The 12,781-nt window shown below is 41.1% G+C and overlaps 1 pseudogene; it reads right to left on the bottom strand.

The window, feature by feature from the left end:
* Positions 1-593: 593 nt before the first annotated feature.
* On the bottom strand, positions 594-1,117 carry LOC138844007 (etoposide-induced protein 2.4 homolog pseudogene; annotated as a pseudogene).
* Positions 1,118-12,781: the final 11,664 nt, after the last annotated feature.

Genomic DNA, 12,781 nt, shown 5'->3' with positions numbered 1-12,781 from the left:
GAGTGATGAAGTTTTGAGAATGGACAGAAAACTGTTCAAAGTACTGAGTGTGGGCCCTATTCTCTCATGTGTGCAGAAGAAGAGGAGGAATCTTTAAAAGAGACCAAAAAGAAACTTTTGTAGTAGAAGAAAAGCTAGGAATTTGAGTATCCTGGGAACCAACAGGAAAGAGAAAGTGAACAACATATTTAAGTTTGTTGTTGATTTCAGCTTTCTGCTAATGTGTGCTCTGAGAGCAGGAAGGCAGTGTCACTGGCACTCAGGACCCTGCTACCCGTGTGGGAAACTTGGGGTGCCTTCCCAGTTTCCGGCTTTGGTCCCAGATGGAGAGATGTTATGGGCATATGGGGAGTGAACCAGCAGATAGGAGTTCTGTCTGTCTCCCTGCGTTTCAAACCTATATACTGATGTCAGGAAGACTCCATCACCATGTACCTGAGACAAATATTCCAGTTCTTTAGAGAGAATGTCCTTGGCAGAGTGGGTCCTGCCTTCCTTGTGCAGGGGAAGTGAGCAAAGCAAACAATCCCAGAGCCTCCTTCCGATCCCACCCACCTGCTTGGATGGCAGGCAACACAGGGCCTGGGCCGCCTTCAGTGTGGTGGGAGATGGATGCCTGGGACAGACCTCAGGTGGCCTTTCTCATGGAAGAGTCTGCTGCAGACAGCCACCCAGGAGCAGAGGCACAACTGGTAAAGGTCCCCTTTGCCAGGAGTCTTTGCTTCACTAGCGCTGCTAATGAGTAAAGGAAAGAGCGTGGAGGAGATGCAGGCTCCAATGATGATGAATGAGGCCTGCAGAGCTGTAAGAGGCCAAGTACAGTCCAAATCCAAAGGCACCAGGCCAGTTCCTGGCTGTGTTTGACAAACAGTGGTACGTTGGGTTCATTTATTGAACCAGCTGTATTCATAGCAGTAGAGTGAGGGGAGGAGGACATAAGCCTGAGGCTAACCAGCCAACCAACAAGACAAGGAAGGGCCTCACAAATATCCCCAGATGAGGAAATGAGCCTGCAGCAAAAGCCAGCAATTGTTCTGTCGATACTAGGGAATGGGTGAGACTTTCTTCCTGACACCTCAAATGCCAGGTCAGCTGTCGCTTGAACCCAAATTAACATTCACAATGTGGCCCAGCACAAATGGGAGGCACCCAGAAGACTCTGAAAACTGATGGGGAGAAGAATTCTAGCCAGCACCAAACATCTCCTTGGATTGCTAATCATTTGGGCTGTTACTGAGTGGAACCCTGGAGTAAACACCTGATAAAACACAGACTGAATCAGAACATTCCATCATTCCAATTCTAGCAATGCGTGGCTCCCTCCCTTGCTTTCTGCCCGTCCTCCCAGCTCTCTTGTGTAGCAGGACGCGACTCGCCTTTCTTCAGTGCTGTGCCCCTGTGAGATTCCATCATTTTGATTGATAGTAACAGAAAAAAATCTCAAATGCTGTTTCTCCTAGCTTTGAGGGGGTACAAATACTCTAGATAGAGTCTTTGATCCCCATGGCCAGATCCTGGAAAAAGGTTTGCATATTGTCAGCCTTCTCTTCACCACCCAAATTGTCAACTACACAGAGGATAGAGACTAACCCCCAAATCCCTCATCACAGAGGACCCCACAATTCTGCCTCTCAGGCCCGTGGCCAGGGCCCGAGTCAGGCCTACTTGTCTGCTCCATGCGTGATTACTGACTCTGCCAAGAAGGGAAGGGGCTCCAGGGCCTGACTCCTATTTATTTACTTTATTTCTTTATGTTTAAAATAAAAAACTAGTGACCACTGATCTCCAGTATTTATAGCAAAGCAAGCAATATACAGTTGGGTAACCTTCTGATTACTACAAAGTTTTCATTTTTTCTGACTTCTGCTGAACCAGTAACCCAAATACTGCAAAAGTTGAGCCTACATTTAAGGAATGAGAGGGGGCAAGGAAAACGTGCGTAGGTGAAGAATTTAGGTTATGATAGTTGTTTACCCGTTTATGCCAACATCTCTAGACATCTGAGTAGGTTTCCGTGAACCAAATCTTAGACAATCTGTGAATCATGACCTTTTAGTCAACGAGCCGCATTAAAATCAAAAACTGAAATTTGTTGTAAGCAACATTTCCACAGGTTTGTTTTTTTCTGAGATGAAGTTATGGCCACATTTATTATTTTCACATTTGAGTTATATGCAGTTGTGACTTCAGTGTGATTCTGAGGTTTCTCACAGCTTGGAGTGTAAGTTGTGGATATCAAACCAAGTTCATGTCCTCCACAGCTGAGCCTCGTGTAAACCTCTGAATATTTCCCTGACTGAGTAGCTCGACTTTGCCTCCTGGCTCAGGGCTTGAGGGGTCTGCAGGTGTTTCTTGAGAGTAAAAACACTTCTCGGTTGTAAACTCTGACTATTTTATTAACCCTGGTCTAACACAACCATTTCCGTCATAGACCAAAGCTCTTTAGGTTTTTTTAAAGCAATAGCATTAAATTGCTGGAGAGATTTTATTTGCTATATGCAAATGTAGCACAAATGTTCCTGCTCACTAAGTACATTACAAAAAAACCTAATATTAATTTTCAAGCAATATTAAACATTGACAAGAGCATATACCATATATTTCCAAGTTGTAAGCATAATATCAAAATATACTTTTAAGGATAGTTAAAATATTTATTTTTATATATACATATAAAAATATGTCATGCAGCATATACATTAAACCATCTAAGAAGCCATGTAAATAAGTTGTGTCTTTCTGCCATGTTCCACCCACAAATGCCACTGAATGTTTTTGGAATGATAAAACTTTATAGTTAATTCAGTAAACATAGGGATTTGTTTTTACATGTATCACTTGTTAGAATTAAATAGAGTATTGAAGACAGATTGAACAGACTGCTGTCTCTCATGCTAGGGAATATGGGATGTTCATGTCCCTGTTGCCATTTAACTTCTCTTAGCATTGAACCTCTGAGAAGGTTTTTAGTGTAATTTGATTGATCATTGTAATAATAGTTACCTATAATGATAAGCACTGTACTAGATCCTTTAGGTCAATTATCTAATTTTATATTATCTGACATATGTCATTAGTCATATGATGTTATAATGAATATTATCTTGCTCTCTATTGCTTAGGAAAGTTAACTAACTTAACCAAAGTTGTAGAGCTGGCAAACTGTAGAATTGGGATTTGAACCAAATACTAGTTTAGTTCAAACCCTATACTCTGTCCATTTCTTCACACATAGCTTTGGTACATATCAACAGCCTTGGCTTAGGTAATGATTTTTCTTTTGTTTAGCACTTAAATTCATGGCATAAAGTTTGATGAGTATCAATTAGTCTCGTGAGAAATGGGTTCCATGCAATTTCATGGTTAGCACATTTTCTTTTTTGAGACCGCTGCAATATTTGCCGTGACACAAATAATTTGTATTATGGATGACAATAAGTTTTTCTTTTAGAGTGCTGGTATGCCCCTGTATCAGTTGTGTTTGAATATATCCATTTATCTAAAAAATCAAATCTGAGGAAATTACTAAGTGCCATTTAAAAAAAGATATACAGTTAACCCAAGGCCCCAGTATGTTCTTGATAACATTGAGTGGTTAGGAAAGATAGCAAAACTAGTAAGTCTTTTTCATTTACATTTTAGTTTATAAATAAGAGTAATTACCATTTTATTGCTTAGATATTTGGCACTCCATTTTGTGGAATTTGAAATCCTTAATTTTATTTTACAGCCTTTTACCTTTTAAAATAATCAAGCAGGTGTTACGTACATTGAATTATGAAAAAAATAATTTCAACAGAATCTCACACTTAAGAAGTGGTATGACCAAAATTCAATCCTAGGTCTCCAAAGCTGGTAAAGCCGTATCTGTCTACAGAAAGAGGTTCTTGACATTTGGGTGGAGAATCTTAGATGGAGAGTCAGGAGCCATGTCTCAGATTTCAATGTTGCCATTAAGTATACTTATGGCATTAGGGAGTCTTTTTGAGTCTACTTAGAAGTTGGAGAGATGACATTGAAGGTCTGCTCTTACTCACAAATTGGGATGAGCGTTTGATACTGTGGTTAAGAAACCACTTGATATGCCACATCCCATATTGGAGTGTCTTGGTTGGAGTCCTGGCTCTGCTCCTGATTTTAGGTTTCTACTAATGTGTACTCGAAGAGGCAGCAGGTAGATCAGTTATTTTAACCCCTGCCACCCATGAGGGAGAGCCAGATGAGTGGTTGAGGCACGAACTAGAAAACAGAATATCTCTTGTGCACATGTCTCTTTGTGTTTCACTGCCTTTCAAAATGATAAGTAGTTAAGTGTCAATTTGTGAAGTCAACAACAGGAGTCACTGTGCACTTACTCCTCATGTAGGATCTCTGTCCTTAATGTGCTGTACATTGTTATTTAATGCTATAACTAGTACTCAAACAGTATTTTTCACTTTGTGTTTCTGTGTGGGAGCAAACTGTTGAAATCTTTACTTAATATATACTAAACTGATCTTCTGTATATGAAGAGAATTGAAAATGAATCTTGATGTGAATGGAAGTGGAGAGGGAGTGGGAAAGGGGAGGATTGCAGGTGGGAGGGACGTTATGGGGGGGAAGCCATTGTAATCCATAAGCTGTACTTTGGAAATTTGTATTCATTAAATAAAAGTTAAAAAAAAAATCTTTCTCTACAAATCATTGGTTATTTTGGAAACTGCATTTTTATCGTCTTTCTGATATATAGTTTAACTTTTTCTTTAAAAAAGCAAAACAACCCAAAAGATGAATTTGCATAATATATACAAACTCAATGAAGAAAGTAGGCATACCCCTTAATGTTATCACCCATGGATAATGACTTCTGATTCCATGACTTATGGAAAATTATATGTAGGAAGTATATAAAGAGATTGATAATATTTTCTTTTAAGTTATTGATATCATATTATTTGTTTTATAAATTCCAAAAGCCAATACTTATTTCAACAGGATTATATAATTCTTTAAAAATTGTTTTAGCCATTTCACAGTATTTAGATTGATTAATAGAGACCTTGTGGGGTCACATGGAACCATTTGAAGCTTTGAACACAGAGTCTACAATGTTCTGCTAGCTACTAAGTGGGCATACGTCTTGCACCTTGTACATGCACATTTTTGTGATTTCTTTAGAAGTTTTGGGACTTTATCCATTGAAAAGTAATTTCTGATGCTGGCATGATTGTAGAGAAATGAGAACTTCCATGCACTGTTGGTAGATAAGTGAATTAGTACAGCTATTAAGGGAAACAATATGGAGGTTCCTCAAAAAATTAAAAATAGAATTGCCACAGAATCCAGCAGTTCCACTAATGGGAATTTATACAAAGGAAATAAAAGCTGAATGTTGAATGGCTCTCTGTATTTCCCTGTTTATTACAGCACTGTTCACAATACATAAAAACTAAACTCAAGTGTCTATAAATGAATAAATGGATAAACAAAATGTGGTACAGATACACAATACAATACTATTCATTCAGGAAAGTACATCTTGTCAGTTGCTGCAACACAGATGAAGCTGGAAGACATTGTGGGCTTTTTAAAAATATATATTTATTTATTTGAAAGGCAGAGATAGGAAGAGACAGACACAAACACACAGAGGACTTCCCTCTGCTGGTTCAATGCTAAATTGGCTATAACAGCTGAATCTGGGCCAGGCCAAAATCAGAAGCCAGCAACTCCATTTGAGTCTGCCATGTTGGTGACAGGGATGCAACCACTCAGGGCATCTTCCATTGCTTTCCCAGGCCCTTAGCAGGGAGCTGGATCAGAAGTAGAGCAGCCAGGATTTGTACCAGCACTGATATGGGATGCTGTCATTGCAAGCAGTGACTTAACCCTGTGTACCACAACGATGGCCTCCTGGGTACTATGTTAAGTGAAGCAAGGCAGGTACATGTAGGAAGACAAATTCCACATGATTTCACTCCTTATGGGATCTAAAAAAAAAGGTGGTCTCAAAGACAGTAGAATTGGTCACCAGAGGTTGTGGAAAGTAGGGCGAAGGGGGAGATACTTGTCAACTGGTACAAAATTAGAAGTAATACATTAAGGTTTTCTGTTGCGCAGAAGGGTGACTATAGTTAACATTATTCTATATTTCAAAATATTTTAAAGGGAGAGGGACAGAGACAGGGAGGGAGATATTGATGGGGCCACTCCTATCTGCTAGTTCACTCCCCGAGATGCCCACAATGGATCAGGACTGGGCCAGGGTCAGAGACAGAAGCCTGGCATACAATCAAGGTCTTCCCTCCCGCATGACTGGCAGAGACTCAATCACTTGAGCCATTTCTGCTGCCTCCCGAGATCTCAGTTGCAAAAATCTGGAGTCAGAACCTGGAGCTGAGAATTGAAACCACCACTCTCATTTCTGATACAGGAATCTTAATTTCTAGGCTAAATGTCTGCTACCTAGAAGAAAGAATTTTGAATGTTACCACCACAAAGACGTGATAGATGCAGAAATGAAATACTTGTATTCTGATATGATCACTAAAAATGTTTATGTGTATCAAAATATCTCAATGTAGGCCGGCGCCGCGGCTCACTAGGGTAATCCTCCGCCTAGCGGCGCCGGCACACCGGGTTCTAGTCCCGGTCGGGGCGCCGGATTCTGTCCCGGTTGCCCCTCTTCCAGGCCAGCTCTCTGCTATGGCCAGGGAGTGCAGTGGAGGATGGCCCAGGTGCTTGGGCCCTGCACCCCATGGGAGACCAGGAAAAGCACCTGGATCCTGGCTCCTGCCATCGGATCAGTGCGGTGCGCCAGCTGCAGCGGCGGCCATTGGAGGGTGAACCAACGGCAAAGGAAGACCTTTCTCTCTGTCTCTCTCTCTCACTGTCCACTCTGCCTGTCAAAAATAAAAAAATAAAAAAAATATCTCAATGTACATACATACAGAACTATATGTTATTAATATACTTATAAAGCATACATATTGGGGCCGGTGCTGTGGCACAGCAGGTTAAAGCCCTGACCTGAAGCGTCAACATCCCATATGGGCTAAAGTTCTAGTTCTGGCTGCTCCTCTTCCAGTCCAGCTCTAGGCTATAGCCTGTGAAAGCAGTAGAATATGGCCCAAGTGCTTGAGCCCCTGCATCGTTGCGGGAGACCCAGAAGAAGCTCCAGGCTCCTCACTTCGGATTGGCTCAGCTCCGGCTATTGAGGCCAGCTGTGGCGTGAACCTGTGGAAGGAAGACCTTTCTCTCTGTCTCTCCCTCTCACTGCCTGTAACTCTACCTCTTAAATAAATAAATAAAATCTTTTTAAAAATAAAATGAAGCATATGCATTATTATATGCTAATTAAAATAAAATAAAGCTCACATAATTTCTAATATGCTTTACACCTATTAGTTGACTCTCAGTGAAAATATCGCTGAAGGTATTTGATGATACTTAGTAGCCATGTCTGAAGGATGTGCCCCTGAATAGCATACTTCAGATGTTAACTAACCACCCTTGGCAAGATTAAAGGATACATAGATACATCACAGTATTCATACTCAAGGTTTTGAAAGTTAATTACTGCTCTTTGGTATTTAAACAGGTTGAAAATTTTGTCCCCACAAAACTTGTACTCAGATGTTTATAGCAGTTTTATTTCATAATTGCCAAAATTGAAAAGCAAACAATATGATCTTCAGTAGGTGAATGCATTAAATGTGATGGTGTGTTCACACAATGGCATATTCAGTGCTAAAAGGACATGAGAAGACAGAAGACATGGAGGAATCTTGAATGTACACTGTAAGGAGTTTAATAGGCAGAACAAGAAAGATTTGTTTTAGGTGAGTGGAAGTACTCTGTATATTATAATGGTTGACTGGTGCCATTATATGTTAGTCCAAACCCATATGATGTATAACCCCAGGAGTGAACCTGAATTGAAACTGTGGATTTGGAGTGATAATGATGTCACCATGCAGGCGCATAAATTCTGATTAATATGTTACTCTGTTAGTGGATGTTGATCATGCTGGAGGCTGTGCCTGGGTGGGAAATCTTGCATTTCTGTTCAGTGTTGTTGTAAGCCTACAAACACCTAAAAAATAAGGTAACTATCACACAACCAATAGAAGAAAGTTCCTGCTAGATATAGAAATCATGGTAAGTTATGTCCTTATTTCCCATCTACCAATGTTTTCTTTTTATTTTAATATTTTTATTTATTTATTTGAGAGGTAAGGTTAGAGGAAGAGACAGATCTTCCATCTACTGGTTCACTCCCCAGATGACTGCAACAACTGGAGCTGGGCCGATCCAAAACCAGGAACCAGGAGCTTCTTCCAGGTCTCCCACGTGGGTGCAGGGGCCCAAGCTCTTAGGCCATTTTCTACTGCTTTCCCAGGCCATAATCAGAGAGCCGGATCAGAAGAGGACATGAACTGACACCCATATGGGATGTGGCAGAAGCTTAGCCTACTATGCCGCAGCCCCTTACCAGGGTTTTTACAACATATTAGGGATGGAATGTTGAGTCGATTATAAACCTTAGACTTTTCTAGGGTGAGTATGTCGGGGATTGCATCAGTGATTCTAAGATGGAACTCCCAGGAGGTGATGTGTGCCTTCCCCCTGGCTGTGGCTTCTTAACCCACCAACCCCACCTGTAAATGAATTGCAGTGAAATAAGGGAAGAATGGGAGTGTCCAAGGTTTGTGATAGGGTTGCATCCTGTCATCAGAAAGAATTGCATCAATCTACATCTGAACTTAAAAAAAAAAAAAAAAACACGCACAAAATCATCCATTTTACTGCTTCCTCAATGACTTTTAATATTTTTCATTTAGTTATTGAAAATGTCAATTTGATAAACTTTATAGCAGTCATTTGTCCAAGACTACTCCAGTGCTATAATTAAATTCTTTCCAACCTTTTTAAAAAATTTAAAAATTTGTTCTTTTGTAATTTGAAATGGAGAAAGGAAGGGAAAGGGGAGGGGAAGGAGGAGGGGGAAGAGAAGAGTGGGGGTGGGTGAGGAGAGGGAAAAGGAGAGGGAGAGGGAGAGGGAGAGGGAGAGGGAGAGGGAGAGGGAGAGGGAGAGGGAGAGGGAGAGGGAGAGGGAGAGGGAGAGGGAGAGGGAGAGGTCTCCATATATTAGTTCACTCCTCAAATGTTTGTAACAGCTGAAACTGGGGTCAGGCTGAGTCAGGAGCCCAGAACCCAAAAGCAGGTCTCGTATGTGAATAGCAGCAACCCGATTACTTGAGCCATCACCTGCTACTTCCTATAATGTGTCCTAGCAGGAAGCTGGAATTGGGAGTAGAGGTGGGACTTGAGCCCAGGCATCTGATAAGGGGCATGAGTGTTCCAAGTGGCATCTTAACTGCTGCAGCAAATGTTTGCCCCTGCAATCTTTTTTGTCAGGCAGCATTTATTTCCCTTCTTTAGAAATATTCCGAGGACACATCTGTTTGCACTTCAGCTTGACTGATTTAGGTTGTCTAATTTTCTTTATTCATTTATTCCTCTTCTGTTGTCATCATATGGGTTTGTTATGAATGTGCACTTCTTGGGCCTTGATAATTATGCTGCAGTACTTTTGCAGTAAATTTTAATACTCTCTTATTTTTAGAAATTTTAGACTCTTTTTTATTTGTACTGGAAGTGAGTTCTTCCCAGTAAGATTTTGTGAAACTGGGCAGTTTATCTAAATACAAAGAAATGTGATCACTTTTTTAACCATTTCATGCAAATCATTAGTTCATTGCACCAAAAAATAATGCATCTGTCAATTTGTTTTTTGCATTTTCTTTCTTGTATGACCTTTTCACAGCAGAACAGAACAACTTGAAAATCGAGTGGGAAAGAAAATCTAAAGAAATTATTAAAAAAAATAGAAATGAGCTAAGAGGCATTGACTGAGAATACATATCATATATAATATTCATTTTTAGACTAGCAAGAGAAATATTAAAGGACAAAATAGACTGCAGGTTTAAAAAAAGGAAGCTGTAGAATAACATCCATTTAATGGAACAAAAAGTTTTTTTTTTTTTTCCCTACAATTTGTGGAACTCCTCACTTACTATAGAGTTAAATTGTAAGTGTATAAAGTTAATTGAAAACAGATCTTAAGGCCGGTGCCACGGCTCAATAGGCTAATCCTCCGCCTGTGGCGCTGGCACACTGGGTTCTAGTCCTGGTCGGGGCGCCAGATTCTGTCCCGGTTGCCCCTCTTCCAGGCCAGCTCTCTGCTGTGGCCCGGAAGTGCAGTGGAGGATGGCCCAAGTACTTGGGCCCTGCACCCCATGGGAGACCAGGAGAAGCACCTGGCTCCTGGCCTTGGATCAGTGCGACGGCCATTGGAGGGTGAACCAACGGCAAAAAGGAAGACCTTTCTCTCTCCCTCTCTCTCTCACTATCCACTCTGAAAAAAAAAAAAAAAAAGAAAAAGAAAAAAAGAAAGAAAAGAAAAAGAAAATAGATCTTAGTAAAAAATAAGAATGGGAATAGGAGGGGAAGGCTGAGGAAGGGTGGGAATGTGAGTGGGAGGGCAGGAAGGGTGAGAAGAATCACTATATTCCTAAAGTTGTATTTACGAAAAAAAATTGTTACACATTCAAAGAAAAAAAAGATGGAAGAGAAAGCCATGGTCTTCATCATGCTCCTTTCTCTTACCACTCCCTTCTCACCAAAAGCAAACGTGTGTCCAGTGGAGGCAGACTGTAGGAGCCCTATGGTGCCCAAGTTTGTTAGTTTTACCAAAGTATAATCTTCAAGTGTTCCTCCAAAGGTATTTCAAGAAGACATGCAACCCAAGTGAAAGAAGGTAGCTACTCTACAACAGGCTTACAATCCTCTGATCTCCTTGAACCACATTACATCCTAAGCCACCTCATGGATAAATTCCTGAGCCACCAGAGAGTTTGGGTTGATATGGGTTTAATGTCACTACTCATGCCTGCTTGTATTATGGTTTTATTTTCTCAAAAGGCAGAAGTAGAAAGCTGACCCAAAGCCTGATAAGCACTCTATCTCTCTTCCTTCTCTCTTTTTCATGCATTTCTCATTTCTTCAGAATAGTGATGTTCAGGCACTCTTATCTTGTTGGCTGAAACACACCATGATGCTGATGCCTGGATTTGATGAGCACAGATGCATGGTGGAAAGTAGGCTAACATGTGCCAGCCCAGTTTTCTAAGAGGCATTTCACTGGGTGGTGTTAGGAGGGGCACAAAAACCTAGAGGTACTTTGCTTTTTGCTCACTATAGACTCCATGTCAGTTTATCCCTAATGGCCACCCTCTGGTGGAGTAGTTCTCATCTGTGGTAAGCTTAGAAAGTCCAAGGTCCTTAGTGACAAACAGCTCTAAGTCCCAATACCATAACTGGACGATTCAGTGCTTGCTATAATGAAACAGGTAAAAATGACATCTGCCAACCCCAGTATACCCAAGATCATCCATCATGACAGATTTTTCCCTTTTGCTTCATGCTGTATTGATTGATTATGGTTGTTCAGAAAGGTGGTTAGAGGTTATTTTTGCCACATTCCTTTTTGTGACTCAATTCAGCCTGACTGAGTTCCTTCCCTGACAAATCACTGGGGCTGCTGTGGTCCTCTCCTGAAGGTAGAACCAGGGCATGAAGGCTAGGCAGCACATCGCAAAAGACTGCCCAGCCCCAATCTCTCATCACTGCTGACAAAGGAATAGACACAGCATCAAGGATGCCCTGGCTGAAGCTACTGCGAAATCACTTTCTGAATGAAGAATGTTTTTATTTATATTTTTCAGATATTTCTAGCTTTTCATAAATGTCCAATATGCTAGGCTCTATGAGGTTAAAAATATGAGCAAAAGATTCCCTATTTTCAAAGGGGCTTGCATGTAAATAAGGGAGGTAAAAAGCACACAAACAAGCCAGGGAAAGTAAGACTACAATATGCAGCTGGTGAGGGGCCCTAACTGGAATTTGAATGTCATGATTGGATAGCTTTTAAATCCTTGTCCCAACCTTGTGTTCCTGTTAGACATAAGGTAATGAGAACAGAGATATAATCCCCTTTTTCCCATGTTAGAACTTCTCATGCAGTTCTAGGAAACTCAGTTCCTGGTTCTTGGTATACTTCAAGTTCCCTAGCGGAAGGAACTCCCTGCTTTGTCTACTGTAGCAGGCAGGGTCACCATGACATCTTCATTTTGTGCATTTCAAGCTTCTTCCCCCCACCAACCTAATTTCCTGTTCTCCCTCTCCTCTCCACCCCCCACCACCCTGAGACTAAGTAACCTTGCTTTTGCCTCAGTTTTCAATCCTAATACTATCCAGTTAATACAATAGCAATCCAGCTAGAGCCAGCAGAGCTACAAATTTCACTGCAAGTGAGGGGTGCAGGTTAGAGAGAAAGTCTATCCCTCTAGGAGAATCTATATTTAACTAGAATAAGGGGAAGTAATACAACTGAGGAGGGTTTAGAGTGTAGGGTGAATGAGTAAGAGCACTGAAAGACACTGAAGCCCTACATCGTACCATGGCATGCGGAAGAGGCTGGCAGCATGCGGCTTATTCCTTTTATTTATTTATTGGAAAGGCAGTCTTACACACAGGCACACACACACACAGAAATTCCATTCATTGATTCACTCACCTAATGACTGCAATTGCCATAGCTGGGCCAGACAAAAGCCAGGCGGTCCATCCAGGTCTCCTTCTTGGGTGACAGGGACCCAGGTACTTGAGATATCACCTGCTGATTCCAGGAGCATTAGCAGGGAGCTGGGTCAAAAGTGAACAGGCACTCAGATAT

Source organism: Oryctolagus cuniculus, chromosome 10 (assembly GCF_964237555.1).
Source record: "Oryctolagus cuniculus chromosome 10, mOryCun1.1, whole genome shotgun sequence".
In the NCBI taxonomy this organism is placed as follows: Eukaryota; Metazoa; Chordata; class Mammalia; order Lagomorpha; family Leporidae; genus Oryctolagus; species Oryctolagus cuniculus.
This window is presented reverse-complemented; position numbering and strand designations above follow the sequence as displayed.